This window comes from Phacochoerus africanus, chromosome 7, assembly GCF_016906955.1.
Source record: "Phacochoerus africanus isolate WHEZ1 chromosome 7, ROS_Pafr_v1, whole genome shotgun sequence".
Classification (NCBI taxonomy): domain Eukaryota; kingdom Metazoa; phylum Chordata; class Mammalia; order Artiodactyla; family Suidae; genus Phacochoerus; species Phacochoerus africanus.
Window position 1 is genome coordinate 61,082,942 of NC_062550.1, and position 7,779 is coordinate 61,090,720.

The following is a 7,779-nucleotide window of genomic DNA, read 5'->3' on the forward strand; positions in this document are numbered from 1 at the left end:
GGCTGCCACAACTGCCAATAGATTTCCTGCCTTCCTTTATAGGTTCTAAAGGCTGGTGACAGCCTAATGCTGGTGTTGCTGGCTTCACAACCACTCAGTGTGACCTTCCCACCTGGTTTAGCCTCTTCTCTAAGGTTCTTGCCCAGTACTGTGTTGCTCTTAGACTTTGGACCTCTGCTCCAGACATGAAAAACTTCATAGTTGTTATAATGTTATACGAATGCAGGTGTCACCTGCACAAAGATAGAGATAGCATTTACTGCCTGAGAAAATTTAGGAAGAGAGAAAACATAAAGACTCATTTTAGGGCTCCAAGGAGCTTCAATATTCAGAAGTAAGGTAAGGGAGAACATGCAAAGGAGTTTAGGAGGGACTGACCACAGAGATGAGGGGAAAGATAGATGGTTGGTCTCATAGCGTTTTGAAGAATAAAAGGCAAAGCCCTACCACAATAGATCCTTCTCCACCAGAGATAAAGCTTGTTTTTGATTCTGTTGCTCCTTGACAGACACAATCAATTACTCCATTAGTTAAGGTTGGAACATATGGTAATTGATAATAAGATTAAAAGGGTTAGTAAACCAAAATTTCATGAAACAACCCTTTAAATAGAAGTCAACTGCCTTTAGTTCTTTTGATCAGTAACAAAAATCTAAGCAATGGAAATCACCAAGGGGCACATTTCAGTTTTAAAGTTTTGTGGTACAAGGAGGAAAGTTTTAATAAAAAATCAAAATGGAAAATAAAAGCCAAAAGTCAACCAAACAAAAAACTATTAGGAATGTGGCCAGTATTCATTTTCACTCGCATATATCTAACTACTAAACGTAACTGCTGGTTCTTTTATTTGGTTTAAAAAGTTGACATTTGAGCTAAGACTTCCATTTCTAGGCTGAAGTGGAATAAGCATATTGAATACTGATTTTTTTAACTGTACAAATGCAATAAAAATTAATAATCTTAAAAATATTTGAACCCTCCTGCACTGTTGGTGGGAATGTAAGCTGGTACAGCCACTATAGAGAACAGTATGGAGGTACCTTAGAAATCTATACATAGACCTACCATGTGATCCAGCAATCCCACTCTTGGGCGTATATCCAGACAAAACTTTCCTTAAAAAAAGACACATGCACCCGCATGTTCATTGCAGCACTATTCACAATAGCCAAGACATAGAAACAACCCAAATGTCCATGATAGATGATTGGATTAGGAAGATGTGGTATATATACACAATAGAATACTACTCAGCCATAAAAAAGAATGACACAGTGCCATTTGGAGCAACATTGATGGAACTAAAGACGCTCATACTGAGTGAGATAAGTCAGAAAAAGATAATTACCATATGATATCACTTATAACTGGAATCTAATATACAGCACAAATGAACGTTTCCACAGAAAAGAAAATCATAGACTTGGAGAATAGACTTGTGGCTGCCCAGGGGGAGAGTGAGGGAGTGGGAGGGATTGGGAGCGTGGGGTAAACGAATGTAAACTATTGCTCTTGGAATGGATTTACAATGAGATCCTGCTGTGTAGCATGGAGAACTATGTCTAGATACTTACACAACAATGGGAGGGAAAAGTATGTATACATGTATGTGTAACTTGGTCCCCCATACTGTACAGTGGAAAAAAAAAAAACTTTGTCTGGGACGAATGAATTATAGATGAATTAAAAAAATGTAGGTGGGAGTTCCCATCGTGGCGCAGTGGTTAATGAATCCGACTAGGAACCATGAGGTTGCAGGTTCGGTGCCTGGCCTTGCTCAGTGGGTCGAGGATCTGGTGTTGCCGTGAGCTGTGGTGTAGGTTGCAGATGCGGCTCAGATCTGATGTTGCTGTGGCTGTGGTGTAGGCCGGTGGCTACGGCTCCAATTAGACCCCTAGCCTGGGAATCTCCATATGCCGTGGGAGGGGCCCTAGAAAAGTCAAAAAGACAAAAAAAAAAAAAAAGTAGATAATGCGAGAGAGTTCATGTCACACCTTAGCAGAAATGAATCTGACTAGCATCCATGAGGATGTAGTTTCCATCCCTGGCCTCGCTTAGTGGGTTAAGGATCTGGAGTTGCTGTGAGCTGTGGTGTAGGTTGCAGACATAGCTCAGGTCCTGTGTTACTGTGGTTGTGATGTAGGCCAGCGGCTACAGCTTTGATTCAACCCCTAATCTGGGAATCTCCATATGCTGCAGGTTGGGGCCTAAAAGACAAAAAAAAAAACAACAACAACAAAAAAAACAGAGGATGTAGATAATGTGTACTGTATCCCAAACAACGTGAAAAATTCAAGAACATATGAAAGGTTGAATTAATATTTACCCATCTGCCTTTCAAGCAGGGCCTCATGTTCTAGTTAAGGAATGTGGTCACTTTTCCTCATATAGCCTAGACTCTAAAAAGCTTTTAATTTTCCATTTTGTTTTGACTTTACAGTTCAAATTATTTAACTTCTAGTGGCAACAACTATTGTGTGTATAATTTTAAAAGAAGATTTAGCTGTTAGGATTAAGGATTAATTTCCACATTTGTTTAGCTTCATTCTCTCCCTGAAAAGGGGCTCAAAAGTAAAACAAAGGGGCTCAAAAAATATTTTAGCCATCACTGAAACATTAGTCTCTGTGAAACCATCTTGGACTGAAAGATAATTTTTTAGAGTTTTCTAAACTCTAGTAAACAACTTTAAACATAAAATCTAGAAATTTCCATTCTCTCTTTATGAACAATGGTAATTAGGTCTCTGCCAAGTAGAAAAGGGACTTTCTGGCACAAAGATATACTACTTTCTTGATCATGTAAAGTAGTAATTATTTCCATTCAAGGCTATTTTTAAGTTGTTTGCACCTGCTCTCATGTTTGTGAAAGTCAGCTCTGGCAGAGGTAAAGCTTGACTTCACTAGATAGTTGGCATAAAAACACTAATGATTTGCTCCAATAAACATGAACAGAGAAAAGTGATTTTTGTTTTCTTTAAAATCCTTCATCGTAGGAATTCATTGAAACTTCATTATCCTTTGTTCTCAAATCACTCATTTGCCAGTAGTACATCTTGGTTCGTTTCTGCCGACTTTCTACACGTGTGCTGCACTGGGGCCAGTCATCCAGAAAGCCTGGCTAGACTTTCAGTCTCGGGAGAGTAGATCCAGGCACAACGGGTAAACATGAGGGGGGTTTGGTTGTTGCTGAGTCAACCTAGATGGTTCAGTTGCTAGGAAATAGGGAAGCAGAACCACATCAAAGAATTGTTTATTGGCAATGGGGCCAGGGTCAATGTCCTTGAAAGTTGCCAAGAGTCACTATAATTTCAAGCCAAAGTGAATCAGGGGTTGTGTACTTGCAGACTCCCACAGCAGCCGAAAGAGTGTAGGTGAAAGGTTAGTACTAAAGAGTTCTCTCTAGAAGTTCCTACTGTGGCTCAGTGGGTTCTTAACCTGGCTAATATTCATGAGAATGCAAGTTCCATCCCTGGCCTCACTCAGTGGGTTAAGGATCTGCCATTGTGATGTCAGTCACAGACGTGACTGAGATCTGGTGTTTCTGTGGCTGTGGTGTAAACCAGCAGCTGCAGCTCCAATTCAGCCCCTAGCCTGGAAACTTCCACTGTGGCAGGTGTGGCCATAAAAAGAAAAAGAAAAAGAAAGAAAGAGGAGGTTCTCTCCAACCTGGAGAAAGAGCAGCAACTCTCAAAGGGTTATGCTATTTTCTAATACTTTCCACAGTTTACTTGAATTTTAATTTTTTCATAGGTAATTGTGTGGATGTAGTAAAATATTCAAAAAGTATCAATGGATATACAATGAAGGGTCAGTACCTCTCCAGGCCTTCAATTCCCTTCCCCAGAAGAAATCACTGTACCAGACATTCTCTTTCCAGAGAGAGTCTGAGAATGTAAGAGCACACACGTGTGTATCAACCCAATTTAAAAATACACAAATTGTATATACTGGTTTGCTCTTTCTTTTCCACTTAACAGTGTATCTTGGAGTTCATTCCTTATTAGTACATAAAGCAGTTATTCCTTTTAATGGGCTCTGTCGCCTTTTAGTTCTGGACATTGTGGCTGCCAGCCTAACTGTACTGTATCTCACTCATTTTACTTAGAGAATCTTTGCCTTAAATTTAAACACCCACATTCAACATATAATGTATGCATTTTAATTTAAATATCTTTCATGGAGGCAGGTCTTCCACTTTTATTTGTGTGGCATTGGGGAAGGTCCTGAGTTTTCTTATCTCATGGTGAGAATACTACCTGCCTGGCTGATATGGCCAGTATGGCCAGCTGTCTACCAAAGGGATGCTCTGTCTTTCAAAGTATAGAATAGGCTGTCCAGACGGAGACTGCATTTCTCGGCTCCTTTTATATCTAGTGTGACCACATAACTAAATCTTGCCAATGAAAGATGAGACATAGCCATATGTGTCAAATCAAGGACAAGGCAATTAAAACCATAACTGTACACTAAATCATATAATAGGGATAAAGATTAAATTCAATAAGATAACATAAAGAGAGCATTGGGGCAGAATAGTGCTAAGTGGCGTCTATTATGACTGTGACACTGTAACCCATATAAGGCTCTCCAAATAAATAATCTATCATTTTTTTCCCCGTACCTTTTTTTTTTCAGGGCCTCATCAGGAGTATATGGAAGTTTCCAGGGTAGGGGTTGAATTGAAGCTGCAGCTGCCAGCCTACACCACAGCCACAGCAACATGGGCTCTGAGCTGTGTCTATGCCAACACCACAGCTCACAGCAACACCAGGATCCTTAACCCTCTGAGCAAGGCCAAGGATCAAACCCACATCCTCATGGATACTAGTAGGATTTGTCTGCTGTGTCACAAAGGGAATTCCCTCCTGTGCTAATTTTAATAAGGACTCAATATTGGGTCATGTGCTCCAACATCAAACAGACTTCACAGAAGCATTAGGGAGCACTAAAGTTTTTTTTTTTTTTAATTAAAGATAGTTGATTTACAATGTGCCAATTTCTGCTATACCGCAACCTGACCCGGTCATACGTATATGTAATCCTCTTTCTCATATTATCTTCCATCACGGTCTATCCCAAGAGATCGGATATAGCCCCCTGGGTTTTACAGTAGGACCTCATTGCTTATCCACAGCAATGAAGATTTTAATTCAAGAAATAAAAGAAAAAATTTACTTGCATTTCTCATATTAATAATTTCCTTTAGTTTTTTTCTCCAAGAGTGATTTTTTAGCTACCAGCCAATAAATGTTTTTCTTGGTTTTAGACCCCATAAATCATAAATTATTTTCTTTGGTCCAAACAAATTCAAATTCCATCCCAAAATTAAATGACTTGACTTAAAGAACTACTCAGGATACCTGAATCCACTCTCCTTTTTTTGATTAATATAGACTTTATAATTGATATGTAACCTCATATTAGTTCCAGATGTACAACATAGTGAGTTAATATTTTTATAGACTATGAGACGATCACCACAGTAATTCTAGTTAACTTCCACCATCATACACTGTTACATATTTTTTCCTTATAGTGAGAACTTTTATGATCTATTCTCTTAGCAACTTTCAAGTATGCAACACAGTATTATTTAACTATATTCATCATGCTGTATATACATCCCTAGGACTTACTCATTTTATAATTGGAAGTTTATATCTTTAGACCCCCTTCGCCCATTTTGCCCACTCCCCCCACCCTCCTTAACAGGCAGTTTATAAATGATCCACTCTTGCTCAACTTGCCTTTTGAGAGTTTCATCTTCTCTAATTACATTATTAAAATATTTACCTAACAAAGTTAATCTTTACCTGGAAGGGAATTTTTCTGCTAAGAAAAATAAAATTCACTTCTCTTCCTCCTAATTTCATTAGAATTTTAAAAGGCTTTCCTTATTTGATTCCTAGTTGCATTTAGGAGGTGGACTCTATTAGGAAACACTCTCCTCTCTCAGAATAGAATAGAACAGATGTCTCTCAGGGGAAGCTTGGAGTTACCCTCTGAAAGGCCGAATGTGCCAGCCAGCCCACCTTCTGTGCCACAAGCGTCCTTTTGAGACTCACTACGGCTTCTGCTGTTGACCTTGTTTTGACCACCTCTCACTTTCTCCTACCAAATGTAGCTTGAAGACTCTGCCTCTGCCAATGCCGAATTTGGTCGCAACAACATACTCCAGCTCCTTTCCTCCCTTGGGAACTTCTGCCTTTGTATTCTGGCTCCCATCACCTCTCTGGACCCCTAGAACCCAGCCCCAGAGCCTACTCATTTCACTGAACGGCTGGGATATGTGATTTCAGTCCCTGTCTCCTGAAGGCAACCAGCCCTCTTTATGTGTAGATGATGAGTTAGTTCTTTCAGAGAAGTTACCACCAAAGTAACGTCCGATGTTTCTGGGACTACCAGAATGTTATAGAGGAAAAAGCAAGGGGAAATATACATACAATATTTGTGACTAACCTGGGTGCAAGTATGAAGAAAACTCCTTGAAAATATCTCGAAAGAATCAAAACTCGGGCGGTTTCCTTGGTGGTTCAGTGGGTTAAGAATCCAACATTGTCTCTGTGAGGATGTGGGTTTGATCCCTGGCCTCACTCAGTGGGTTAAGGATCTGCTGTTGCCACAAACTGCAATGTAGGTAGCAGATGTGGCTCAGATCCAGTGTTGCCTTGGTTGTGGTGTAGGCCTCAGCTGCAGCTCTGATTAGTCCCTAGCCTGGGAACTTCTCTATGCTGCAGATGCAGCCATAAAAAGAAAAGAAAAGAAAAGAAAAGAAAAGAATCAAAACGTGGTTAATAACTGTCTTCCCCCCAATATATGTAAATTCTATAGACAATGAACTAATAATCTGAATTATTCTCTGAAGTATCCTCAGAATAGAATCTAACAGAATCTAAAAAAATTCCTTGGTTATGTCAGGGTTTCAATAATGTTCATTAAATAAACAAATGATAGAAATAACCTAGGAGTAAAGATGACATGGTCAGATATATATTTTCTTTTTTTTTTAGGATATTACTTTCAAATTTTTTTATTATTATTTCCCCAATACAACTTTTTTCTGCTGTACAGCATGGTGAGATATATATATTTTAAAATAAAATCCACATTCTAGGCTTAAGGAAATATAACCAAGTAACATCCAATAATTACTAACTTTGTAAATATAGACAGGATACTCTGAGTTATACTTTCCTTCTCTCCAACATGAATCTATCCAACCATTGTGCCTATGGTCTTCCTCTCTACCAACTGAGCTGTCAAAGGACTGTCTACATGGAATTACAGGTGTCTGAAGAAGGAGCTATGTTGGGAGAAACTTATAAGTTCATATTGAGGTTAAGAGGGCAGAGGGATAGTCAAACTGTCCAGCAGGCAGAGAGCTACAAGAGTAAGTATCCAAAGGAAAAAATCTTGTTGGTCATCTATTTGGGAATGACTAGATGGCATTAAACATAATGAATGTATATTGAATATCCCTCCTCTTCATGGCCCTGTTTTAGGTACTAGAGCTACAAAGATGAGCAAAGTCAGGTCCCTGTATGTGCGAAACTCTTATTGAAAAATTTGTTGGTGGCATTATGCTTCCTTGGAATTAAAATCACTCTTGGGTGGGAATAATAACCACACACCACTGTATAAAATAGACGATTAAAGAGAACCTATTGTAGAGCATAGGAATATCTACTCAATAGTTTTTAATAACTTATAGGAGGAAAAAAGAATGGGTATATTTATATGTATGAGGATTCACTTTGTTGTACACCTGATAGTAATACA